The 12282-nt window shown below is 49.1% G+C and overlaps 1 protein-coding gene across 4 annotated transcripts in view; it reads left to right on the forward strand.

Annotated features, from left to right (window-relative positions):
• The first annotated feature begins 6516 nt into the window (after positions 1–6516).
• The window catches only part of ATP13A3 (ATPase 13A3), a 90600-nt gene continuing 84834 nt past the window's right edge, over positions 6517–12282 (forward strand). For 3 of the 4 annotated variants that reach the window (XM_015132530.3, XM_015132535.3, XM_015132534.3), the window contains exons 1-2: positions 6517–6923; positions 7628–7669. The gene's annotated coding sequence lies outside the window, so the exon portion shown is untranslated. Of the gene's footprint in view, positions 6924–7627; positions 7670–11598; positions 11620–12282 lie in introns of those variants that run through there. The other variant, XM_077991157.1, reaches the window with a different exon arrangement.

Genomic DNA, 12282 nt, shown 5'->3' on the forward strand with positions numbered 1-12282 from the left:
AACACGAATAAGGTAGACTCACGGAAAACACAAACACTAAATAGGTATTTATTCAAGGTTGTAAATGCAGTGAGCCAAATATGCGCTAAAGAGGGATTCTTTTTGTTTTATTTTTTGAGATGGAGTCTTGCTCTATTGCCAGGCTGGAGTGCAGTGGCGCGATCTCGGCTCACTGCAAATCTCCACCTCTGTGTTCAAGCGATTCTCCCACCTCAGCCTCCTGAGTGGCTGGGATTGTAGGTGCCTGCCACCACGCCTGGCTAATTTTTGTATTTTTGGTAAAGACAGGGTTTCATCATGTTGGTCAGGCTGGTCTAAACTCCTGACCTCAACCGATCCACCTGCCTCGGCCTCCCGAAGTGTTGGGATTACAGGGGTGAGCCGCCACACTCAGCTAAAGAGGGATTCTTAGCCTGGGAGTCAGGGAAGGCATTTAGAGATGATATCTGAGATTGTAAATTCATTCATTCAGTCATCCATCAGGTGCAAACATTCGAGTGTCTATCACATGCCAGGCTTCATCTAGTGCTGGGTCTATAGTGATAAACCAAACTGACTTATTCCTTACCAGAAGCATCACAAAGAGATGGTTTGGGTGGGGATGGGGGATTTCTTTTTTTGTTTTCCTGAGAGCTGAGATCTCACCATGTGGCCCAGGCTGGAGTGCAGTGCCACAATCATAGCTCACTGTAGACTCAAACTTCTGGGCTTAGGCAATCCTAGAAATCCTCCCACCTCAGCCTCCCAAGTAGCTGGGACTACAGGCACCTGCCACTGTGCCCAGGTGAGAAGGATAGTTTATGCACCCCTTTCCCATAATCCCAAAAGTCCTCATATTTACAAAAATAAACAACCGTTATTTTTTCAATCTTACATGAGTATCATGCAATCACAGCCTTGAGATAAATATAGTAATAACACAATAAAAATACTATACATAAAAATGTATTTGCATAGCATTTACATTGTATTATAAGTAATCGAGTGATGATTTAAAGTATAGATGATGGGTTGTCATGGCTCATGCCAGTAATCCCAGCAGTTTGGGAGGCTGAAACAGGTGGATTACCTGAGGTCAGTAGTTTAAGACCAGCCTGGCCAACATGGTGAAAGCCTGTTTCTACTAAAAATACAAAAAATTAGCCGGGCGTGGTGGCGGGCACCTGTAATCCCAGCTACTCAGGAGGCTGAAGCAGGAGAAATGCTTGAACCCGGGAGGCGGAGGTTGCACTGAGCCGAGATCGTGCCACTGCACTCCAGCCTGTGTGACCGAACAAGACTCTGTCTCAAAAAAAAAAAAAAAAAAAAAGTACACGGGAGGATGTATATAGGTTAAAAGCAAATACTATACCCTTTAATCCAAGAAACTTGAATATTTTTGGATTTTGGTAACCACAGAGTTTCTGAAACCAATTCCCTGTGGATATCGAGGGACAACTGTATGTGGATTTAAGCCCCAAGTTGAACTTATAAGTTAGTCAGGCAAGAAAAAAAAGAGAAGGGAAAGAACAGATGGTACAAAGACCCTGAGGCAGGAAAGAGGTTGTTGCATCTGAGGAATTGAAAGAAGGCCTAGTGGAGTTGGAGTAACTTGGGGAAGGGGTCTGTGATGAGAAGACAAGGAGGGCAGAGGAGTGCCAGTGAAGGGGGAAGTGGTGGGCTGGTCACATCCTGCACTGGACTTTGTGGACCCAAGAAGTTCATCTAGTATTCTAAGTGAGATGGGAAGCAAGTGAACGCTTTTATCAGTAGCTCTGCTTGAAGTCACATAAACTAATACTCTGGCTGCTGTGCAAGAATGCACTGAAGGTGGGCAAGAGTAAAAGCAGAGGAACCCGCTGGGAGTGAATGCACTAGTGCCAGATGAGAGATGGAGGTGGCATGCCAGGTGAGAGATGGAGGGGGCATGCCAGGTGAGAGATGGAGGGGGCATGCATTATTCTAGTGGCAGTGAAGACGGAGTGATGCGGAAGGATTTGAAATGGACTTGGTGTTGGATTGGATGGCGTGGGGAAGGAGAAGGAGGTGTAAAGAATGACTCCCAGGTTTTGGGCTTCAGCAGTTGTTTGGGAGAGAGCATCTTTGCTAAGGTCAGGAGGCCCAGGAGAGGAGCTGGTTTGGGGAAGAAAGGCAGGAGTTGAGTTTGGGATAAGTGAACTTATCTGGCGCCGGTGAAACACCGTGTGAAAACGATAGGGAGGAATGGCCACGGGACTCTGAGGAGAGGCCTGGGCTGCAGGCATATGGTTGACAATTTTGTTTTTTGTTTTTGTTTTTGAGACAGAGTCTTGCTCTGTCAACAAGGCTGGAGTGCAATGGTGCCACCTCAGCTCACTGTAGCCTCCGCCTCCTGGGTTCAAGTGATTCTCCTGCCTCAGCCTCCCAAGTAGCTGGGATTACAGGTGCACAACACCACGTCCAGCTAATTTTTGTATGTTTAGTGGAGATGGGGTTTCACCATGTTGGCCAGGCTGGTCTCAAACTCCCGACCTCAGGTGATCCGCCCGCCTTGGCCTCCCAAGGTGCTGGGATTAAAGGTGTGAGCCACTACGCCCAGCCTCAGTTGACAGTTATTAATGTATACGCAGATGACAGCTATAGCCATGGTAGATGAGGCCACCAGGGGAGAGCATGTGGTTTAGTCCTCTTATCTTTTTTGGGGGACCCAGACACCTCTGGGAAGCTGCTAAAAGCTCCACTTCTTCCTTTAAAAGTGTTTGCATCCAAGTTTAAGGAGCTTATAGATCCTTCTGAAGCCCGTCCACAACTCTTGTATGGTCAAGAGATGTCAAATTAAAAACAAACAAACAAAAAAACAACAAACCTTGTGTAGACACAGGAATGGGTCCTAGGTTAAGCCCTGGGGAACAGCAACATTTAGAGACAGGACACAGGAAGCACCTGGGGAGGCTGAGACAGAGTGGACAGAGAGAAACAGGGAGGAGGAATTCCAAAATAGGTATGTTATCAAAACTAACCGCAAAGTGTCTCAAGAGTAGGAGACGCAAGCTGCTGAGAGAACTAGAAAGACAAGGCCTGCAAAATGTCCTCCGGAGTTGGCAACAGTAACATTCTGGGGAGGCCTAGCCCCGGGAGTTGGCCTAACAGTGGTCATTTCTGTGGAGAGCCAGCTCTGTTAGGAGGAGGCTTTGCCCCTCTGGAGTGGGAAAAGAGACCCTGGGGCCGATGTAGGATGACGGGCAGATTTACGGGCACGAAGATGAGGATGTTGCCTCTTGATGGTGTAGGTTTTCTTAGTGAAATAGGAGGTAAGAGGATAGTGAGAGGGAAGGGCACGCAAAGATGGGGGTTTGGAGGATGGAGGAGATGCGACATAGGAGGTAAGAGGATAGTGAGAGGGAAGGGCACGCAAAGATGGGGGTTTGGAGGATGGAGGAGATGCGACATAGCCTTTGTGAGAAGTGAAGTCAGACCTTACTAGCATGACTGTTATCTCCATGCAGCTGCAATCAGGGTTGGCCCTTACAGTGAGTAGGATCAGAGGAAGGAAGCAGTGGACTTGGACCCAGAATCATCATGACTGGAGAACCAGCAAGCCTTCCAGAACTTCCCTAGACTGTTCCACTGCCTTTCTCTCCCCTATCTTGAGTTTCTCCTTTTTTTTTTTTTGCACCTTCTTTTCCTTCAACCTGTAAACATGCTCAAGCCTTTCCTGGTGACTCAGCACTTCCTCTAAAGCCAGTGTCCAAATTCTTTTTTCACCATTCTCAGAACATCTGTAACGGAAAAGGTTTTGGAATATCCAAGTGCTCTTCTCTTTTTCCTAGAGCTTCCCCTTGGCTGGCTGGCTGCACGTTGTCTTACTTTGGCTGCACCTTGAATTCTGGGGCTATCTGTGATCTTTTAAAAGCCCGAATGAGTTGACAGGTTCATGCTGGGTAGCTTGGAGGTATACACTGCAGCCAGAAGCCTAGGGGGAACTCTGAGGATTTTAAATGGAGTGCACTGTAGGTCATTCTGAAGGCTGAATTTGTCTAACAGTTCAGGCTGGAAAGGGTGGATGCCAGTGGGAACCACCGTAGGATTTTTTTTTTTTTTTTAAGATGCCGTTTTGCTCGTTAGCCAGACTGGAGTGCAATGGCGCGATCTCAGCCCACTGCAACCTCCATCTCCCAGGTTCAAGCAATTCTCCTGCCTCAGCCTCCCAAGTAGCTGGGATTACAGGCATGTGCCACCATGCCCAGCTAATTTTGTATTGTTAGTAGAAATGAGGTTTCACCATGTTGGTCGGGCTGGTCTTGAACTCCTAACCTTGTGATCCACCAGCCTTGGCCTCCCAAAGTGCTGGGATTACAGGCATGAGCCACTGCGCCCGGCCCACGGTAGGAATTTGAGGCTTATTAAGGAGGTGAAATAGATAGGACTTGGTGATTGGGTAAGGCAGAAGGCTGAATTAAGAATGACTCACTCATTCCCAACTTTCTAATTCTGATGACTGTGGAGATGGTGGTGCCAACAACTGAGGGAGGGGCAGCTATGAAAGCAGAGAATGAGTTCAGTTTTGGAAATGTCCAGTTTGGGGTGTCTTTGTGGTGTCTAGCTAGAGCTGCCTGGTAGGCAGTTGGATATTTGGTTCTAAATTTTGTGGAAGGAGTCTGGGTTGGAAATTGCTAATGTGGGAGCTGCATCCATGAGGATGCAGGCTATCCCAGAAGAATGAGTGAAGTGAGAAAAGCTGTTGGCTTAGAGTGGAATCCTGAATTTAAGGTGCAGATTCACAAGTGGATGCTACCAAGGGAGGCAGAGGCTTTACTTACCTTCATGTGATAATTGAGAGGGTTCACTCTCCTGAAACCAAGGTAGTAGAGAGATTCCAGAAGGTGAGAGCCATCGCAAGGTGTCATATGTAGCAGACAGAACCAGAGAGATAAGGCCTGAGGAATGCCTGCAAGGTTTGGCAAAATGAAAGTCATGAGTTACTCTTGCCTGAGCAGGGTGAAGAAGGGTCAGAGTCGGGGAGGAGAAGCCAGAATGCTAAGCGTTGAGAAATGAGGAAGCAGAGGCAGCCAGGGAAGACCACTGTTTGAGGTCCGCATGCAACACTTGGAAGCTAGTTCGAGGGGGCACTACAGGAGGAGGTTGGCTTGATAATTTTGTTTTTAGGACTTGGAGAGGCCAGCCTGTTTAAAGGCTGAGAGGGAACAGCCAGGCAAGGAAGCCGGGGAGGTGGGGGAGGAGGATTTTAGGGCCTGACCCCACCCAGACCGCTTTCCTGCGGTTTGCCCAACACTACCACACCCCTTATCTCATTTAATCATTTCAGCACCACGAGGTTTGAAACAAACGGTGAGGTATGAAACAAAACGGTGAGGCCAGGGATTGGGAAGAGAAAGCTGTGGCTCCATCTCGGTCCAGCGTGCTGTCCACGCCAAGAGGCGTGCAGAAATGCCAGCCTCACACAATCTAGGGGACCAGGGGTGGCTGTGGCGCTTTCCTGCCCCCGGGAGGTGTTATCAGTGTCGCAGACTCGGGGCGGTGTGCTGCCCCAGGTGAGATGTCATCACGTGCGTGGACCAGGGGTGGCGGCCCCGGTAAGTGTCCAGGGGTAAGTGCTCCCTGCTCTGCAGGTGTGGTGGGCAGGGTCCGCGTGCATGCCGTCCCCTACTCTAAGACGCTGAGGCGGCTGAGTTCTGTTTAAGTAGCGGCAAGAAGAACAGTCACGGAGCGGGCCGGGCATCAAGGGCTCAGGCCAGGTGGCCCCAGGCGGAAAGATGGCCGCAGCCCGAGGCTGCAGGTGGCCGGGCGCGCTCCCTGCGCGCGTCGCGGAGTGGACGCCGCGAAAATCAAACCCGCGATTTGGAAATCCGGCTGCGGCCCTACCCCGAGATAAGTCTTCTGCGGAGGGAAGTATTTAATTTGCATCCAGGACGGTCGGAAGAGGCGCCTTCCCGTCGGAGGCGAGCCGCGGGCGCGTGGGAGCTTCCTCGTGCGCGCTCCTCCCCGTCCTCCGCCTGCTGCCGGCGCGCAGAGTCCGTGGTCATGTGCGAATGACAGTGTTTTGTTTGTTTTGGCGGGGGCGGGGGTGGCTAAAGGAATGAAAGAGCCTTGCATTGGGAGCTGGGCTCTGGTGTCCTCGCCACCATTCCAGCACAAGCTTCCTCCATGCATGACTCTGGGCAACGTCTGTCTAGTCAGTGAGCCTCAGTTTCCTTCTTTATAAAATGGGAGTTTGGACTATGATGTTGTCATAGCCCAAAGGGGATGAAGTGGGTTTTGCCGTCCCATTTCATCTCACCAGAAAAGCCGCCGTCCATTAGCCACCCTGGCCTGACACCCGGCGTTTTTGGACGGCCTCCCCTTACCTGCCTCTTTCTTGTGCCCGCTGGAGGGTGGCAAAGGCGATGGGTGGGCGGGGCCTAGGAATCGCCCCGCCCCCTCCCCGCCTCCTGACGTCGCCCGCGCCCCTCCGCCCTCCGCCCTCCGCGCGGGGATGAAGCCACCACGTGACCTCACATCCGGCGCGGGAGTCCTGAGCCCGCGCGCGCTCCCCCGCCCGCCCGCCGGCTCTCCCCGCAGCGTGATCGGGCGCCGCCGCGGAGGGGAGGGGGGTTCGCTACGTCGCTGGCGGCGGGGGGCCGTTTCGGAGTGCAGACCGCCCCCCTCCCCTGCCCACCTCCCGCCGCCCTCCCTTGTTCTCGCCTGCCCGGCTGCACGCCGCCGCCGCGGGCGCGGAGGAGGAGGAGAGCGCGGAGGTCCCAGGGCCGGCCCGGCCCCGCCGCGGCGCCTCCTTCCCTCACCCTGAGCCGCAGCGCGCGGCGCCGGCCGAGGGCGATGGGGCTGGGCTGAGGCGAGGCGGCGGCGGCGACAGCGGCGGCCGGGTCCCCCCGCGGCCCCTGGGGCTGGTCCGGTCGCGAGGGAGGCCGCGGAGGAGGCGGCGCGGCGGCGGCCAGTGAGCGGCCCCGGTGAGCGGGGCGAGGGGCGGGTGGGCGGCGGCCACGGGGGAGGTCGAGGAGGCGAATGGTGGTGTCGGGGCGGCGGGTACCGGGCGAGGTCGCGGCCAGTCTTCTCGGGCCGGAGTTGGGCATCGCGGGGACTTGGAGTGTCGGGGACAGATGAGGCCAGGGCGGGAGCCCACGCGGTGGGCGAAGGCCTGGGGGGGGCGAGCGTGGGGGCCGGGCGCGGGGTGGTTGGTAGTCGGCCCTTCGGAAAGTCCTGGGGAGCTGGAGGTCCTGCGGGCGGAGGCGGTGGGGTGCTGGCAGGGCCCTCGATGGGGCTGTGCGGGACCCCAGCTCGTCCTCAGCCGTGGAGTATGGAGCCGCTTGCCATCTCCGCATTTTACAGATAAAATGAGTGAGTCCCGTGGGGGAAAAGTGCCTTCGGACTTGCCTGAGGCCTCGCATTCGGACTCTGTGGCAGTGCGGACTAGAAGAACCCAGGGCCCTTTCCCCTAGCAGTGCTCTCGTGGCCACTCGCGTTATGGCCTGTCTCTCCATTCCCTTCACAAAGTCAGGTTCTGGTGGAAGTGTGACCTCTAGCTTTTTTGGAGAGGTGAGGGATAGGGATGAAGGGGAGGGAATCGGGTTGGGATTGGCAGGAACTCAGCTGGGGGCTTCCCGGTTTGGAAAAAAGCTTTGTGACAGGTGTTTATTGTCCCCTCTTCCCATAGATCTGACAGACATCCCTGAATCTTGGTGTTTGGACATAGAAGGTATGAATCACTCACATAATTAACCGCTTTTAATCATCAGTGTCTTAGAGCTATATTTAGTGGTTATATTAGTGCAAAATGAATGGGTATGGAGTCGTACCCCTAGAAACAGACTTGTGTTCCTCTGCACTATTCTAACTAAATGAGTAGCACATACCTAGGTATGTCGTGGCTATTTTAGATCTATGAGGCAGGAAGTTAGAATTTAAAGAATCTAAGAAATGCAGGGACTTGAAAAATTATTGCAAAATAAAGCCTTTTAAAAGTTTCGTTGCTAAAATGAAAGTGTTCCGATTTGATTCCTTTGAAGGGTGAGTACATCATGAACAGTGCTCTATCTTTGCTTAGAACTCAGCCTCTTTACCAAGGCACGTGTATTAATTTTGTTTCACTGGAATATATGTGGCATTCTTTTCGCTAGAGGTTTGTTGCTTTGCTGAATAGACTATAGTTGCCAAAAATCAATGTGTGTGGGCATCTCATCCTGGTTTGCAACCCCCTTTAAAGCAAATCAGTGCTTGGAAGTTGTTCGAAATAGTAAACCTATTATTAATGATTGTTGTAGAACATAACTTTTGCTACTATCTTTGATTTGCATTATCCTACCATTAGATCAGGCAGAGAGTGAAATAATTAAGTGAGATTTTTGAGCCTTGTTAGAACAACAATGCCTGGCTTTGGTCAGAGGATTGGGTGGTAAAAGTGACACTATTTGGTTGCTTTAAATTTTTTTTTTTGAGATGGCATCTTGCTCTGTTACCCAGGCTGGAGTGCAGTGGTGTGAACTCAGCTCACTGTAACCTCTGCCTCCTGGGTTCAAGTGATTCTCCTGCCACAGCCTCCCAAGTAGCTGGGATTACAGGTATGTGCCACCACACCCAGCTAATTTTTTGTATTTTTAGTAGAAACAGGGTTTCACCATGTTGGCCAGGCTGGTCTCGAACTACTGACTTCCGGTGATCCTCCTGCCTAGGCCTCCCAAAGTGCTGGTATTACAGGCGTGAGCACTGAGCTTGGCGGTTGCTTTAATTTAAAAGTGGTACAGTTAAATACAAAATATTAAGTAGCAGTTGATCTTGAAAGTAAAATTGACAAGCTTCAAGTTGATGCAGTGTTCAGATTGTTGTAGGAAGGCCCATTTCTCCTTCCTTCCCTCCCCTCTTCTTCTCTTTTCTTTTGCTTCCTTTCTTTCCTTTTCGTTTTTTTCTCTCTGTCTCTTTCTTTCCTTTTTTCTGATGGGGTCTCACTCTGTTACCCAGGCTTGAGTGCAGTGGTACAATCCTGGCTCACTGCAGCCTTACCTCTCAGGCTCAAGTGATCCTCCTGCCAGCCTCCCAAGTAGGTGGCACTACAAGTGCAAGCCACCATGCCCAACTCGTTTTTTAAATTTTTTGTGGAGATGGGTTCTCTCTTTGCTGCTGGGGCTGATGTTGAGCTCTTAGTCTCAAGTGATTCTCCTGTCTTGGCCTCCTAAAGTGCTGGGATTATAGGCATGAGCCACCATACCTGCCCTAGGGGACATTTTGTTCAGGTCACCTAAGCTTTTTGGAGGGACCTTTGGTAATTAAAATTCTGATTTACAACTGGTTTGAGATAAATAGGATAAATTCCTACATAGGTAGGAAACTAGTTTCATGGAATTTGGAACAAAACTCTGTATACCTGAAGGTCTAAACGGTATCTTATGAGGAGTTTTCTAAACGGTATCTTATGAGATATTAGAGCTAAAATACTTCTGCTGGTTTCGTTAGATCTTTTTTTTTTTTTTTTTCTGGAGATGGAGTCTTGCTCTGTCACCCAGGCTGTAGTGCAATGGCATGATCTCAGCTCACAGTACCCCCCGCCTCCCAGGTACAAGCGATTCTCATGCCTCAGTCTCCCGAGTAGCTGGGATTACAGGCACCCACTATCCTGCCCTGCTAATTTTTGTATTTTTAGTAGAGACAGGGTTTTACCATATTGGCCAGGCTGGCCTTGAACTCCTGACCTCAGGTGATTCACCCACCTCGGCCTCCCAAAGTTCTGGAATTACAGGTGTGAGCCACCGCGCCTGGCCTGGTTTAGTTAGATCTTGATAGTTACCTCATTTAGGTAATAGCAGTTTCCCATCTATGTCATATGTTAAGTGTGGATTCTTGTGTGGATAAGAAGTGTGTATTGGCAACTATAGCATGTTGTAGTGGAAAGAGCATGGACTTGGAAATCAGACCAGAGTTTGACTTCTGATTTTCTGAACTAGCAGTTCGAGTTTGACCAATGCTAATAGTTATTGAGTGAGCTTACTATATAGTAGGCTCTGAATTAAACACCTTACATGAATTATTTCACTTCAACTCCATTTTATAGATGAGGAAACTGAGGTTCAGAGATGTTATGTTGCCTAGTCACCTACAACTAACCTCATAAACCCAGAGACAGAAACCTTTATGTTAAGCACATTAACATAGAGCTAGGTTTCTGTCTGTCTTCAAAGTCGCTTATACTGTAAGTTGCTTAACTTCTTTCATTTTTTTTTATTAACAAAGAAGAATACTGATACCTGAAAGTGTTGAGGATTAGTTGAGACCATGTGTAAAGAAAGGAGCACTCTTGCTGGCACATAATGGTTTCTTTCCTTCTTCCGTTCCATATACTGAATCAGACTATGCTTGCATAACGTGGTGGTTTTGTAACTACTGTGAATATGAGGTTTTAGAATATGAATATGCGTTATTCCTAAGATAAATAGTAATCTTAGGAGATAGGCACTAGATCATATTACTATAGATATACAACCTACCCAGTGGTCAAACTCATGACAGTGAGCAGTGATGGGGACACCCTGTGGAACTTTGTCTTTATTCTGTCTTTTTTTCTCAGTCTGAGTGATGGTGGAAATAAGAACTTCATACTTGTGAATGACAGCAAAGTGGTTTATAATTTTGAAAATCTTGAAGACAGAAATAGGATTTCAAAATGAGCTTGATAATGTGGTTTATCCAAAGTGGATTCTGTGTGCTGTATATTTGGTGACCTAAACTAACTATGTAAGTATCAAGTGGGAGACCTTATATTTGAATGGATGATAAATGGAATAGGAGTTGGCAGCTTATCACCTATCAAAGAAAACAGTTAAAACAGTTCACAGTGTGTGCTAAAAGAACGTGATCTAGTGTCTGATACCTGTTAAGATGTCATTTCTGATATATCACCAGAATCTTAGTGATGAAATGTATTCTGAATATACCATATCTCATCTGGATCCAAGAGGTAGCTGATGGGATTTAGCCTTGGTTTTGGAACATAGTTTTTGTGAAAATGAAGCTAATTTGCCTATGGAGAGAGTAAATCTGTAGTTGTCAAAACCATGTTGAGTTTTTTTTGAGATAGAGTGTTACTCTGTCTCCCAGGCTGGAGTGCAGTGGTTCTGTCATGGCTCACTGCAGCCTTGACCTTCTGGGCTCAAGCATTCTTCCCGCCTCAGCTTCCAGGGTAGCTGGGACCACAGGTGTGCACCAGCACACCCAGCTTTTTTTCTTTTTTTTTTTGTAGAGGTGGGTTTTCACCACATTGCCCAGGCTGGTCTCAAACTCCTCAACTCAAGCAGTCCGCCTGCCTTGGCCTCCCAGAGTGTTAGGGTTACAGGCATTAATCACTGCAACCCATCCTTTTTTTTTTTTTCTTCTCCTAGAGAAAGAGTCTCGCTCTGTCACTCAGGCTAGAGTGTAGTGGCACGATCATGGCGCACTGCAGCCTCAACTTCCTGGCCTTAGGCGACCCACCTGCTGGGACAACAGGTGTGTGCTATCGTGTCTGGCTAATTTAAAAAAATTTTTTTTTTTTTTTTAGACAGAGCCTCGTACTGTCGTCCAGGCTGGAGTGCAATGGCAAGATCTCTGCTCACTGCAACCTCCACCTCCCGGGTTCAAGCGATTCTGCTGCCTCAGCTTCCCGAGTAGCTGGGATTACAGGTGCCCACTACCATGCCTGGCTAATTTTTTTGTATCTTTAGTGGAGACAGGGTTTCACCATGTTGGTCAGTCTGGTCTTGAACTCCTGACCTTGTGATCTGCCCACCTCAGCCTTCCAGAGTGCTGGGATTACAGGTGTGAGCCACCACGCCCGGCCTTTAAAATTTTTTGTAGAGATGAGTATCTCAGTTTGTTGCCCAAGCTTGTCTCAGAACTCCTGGCCTCAAGCGATCCTCATGCCTCAGCCTCCCAAAGTGTTGGAATTACAGACATGAGGCACCTTGCCCAGCCAAAACCATGTTCTAATTAACCTCTTATGTTCAGATAGCATGCAAGAAGCAAGGAGATTGTTAGGTTCTTGTTTGAGTTTTGTCGATCATCATATTTTGAGAGTAGAGAAATAGAGATTCAGATTTCTGGCGCATAATTTTGATTAAGATTTAGGTTTAAAAAAATGAAAAAGTTCTGGGCTCAAACTAATCTGTAGAAAAATAGATATTTGTAAGGTAGAAGAAGGTCCTGAAGTTAATCAGTTATCACTAGATAACTAGTGATTGTAAAAGGAGTTAAAACCATTTGTGTTAGTAGGTGATGCACAGTGACTCGTCCCAGTGCTTTGGGAGGCCAAGGCAGGCGGATGGCTTGAGGGCAGGAGTTTGAGAC

Source organism: Macaca mulatta, chromosome 2 (assembly GCF_049350105.2).
Source record: "Macaca mulatta isolate MMU2019108-1 chromosome 2, T2T-MMU8v2.0, whole genome shotgun sequence".
NCBI classification, from domain to species: domain Eukaryota; kingdom Metazoa; phylum Chordata; class Mammalia; order Primates; family Cercopithecidae; genus Macaca; species Macaca mulatta.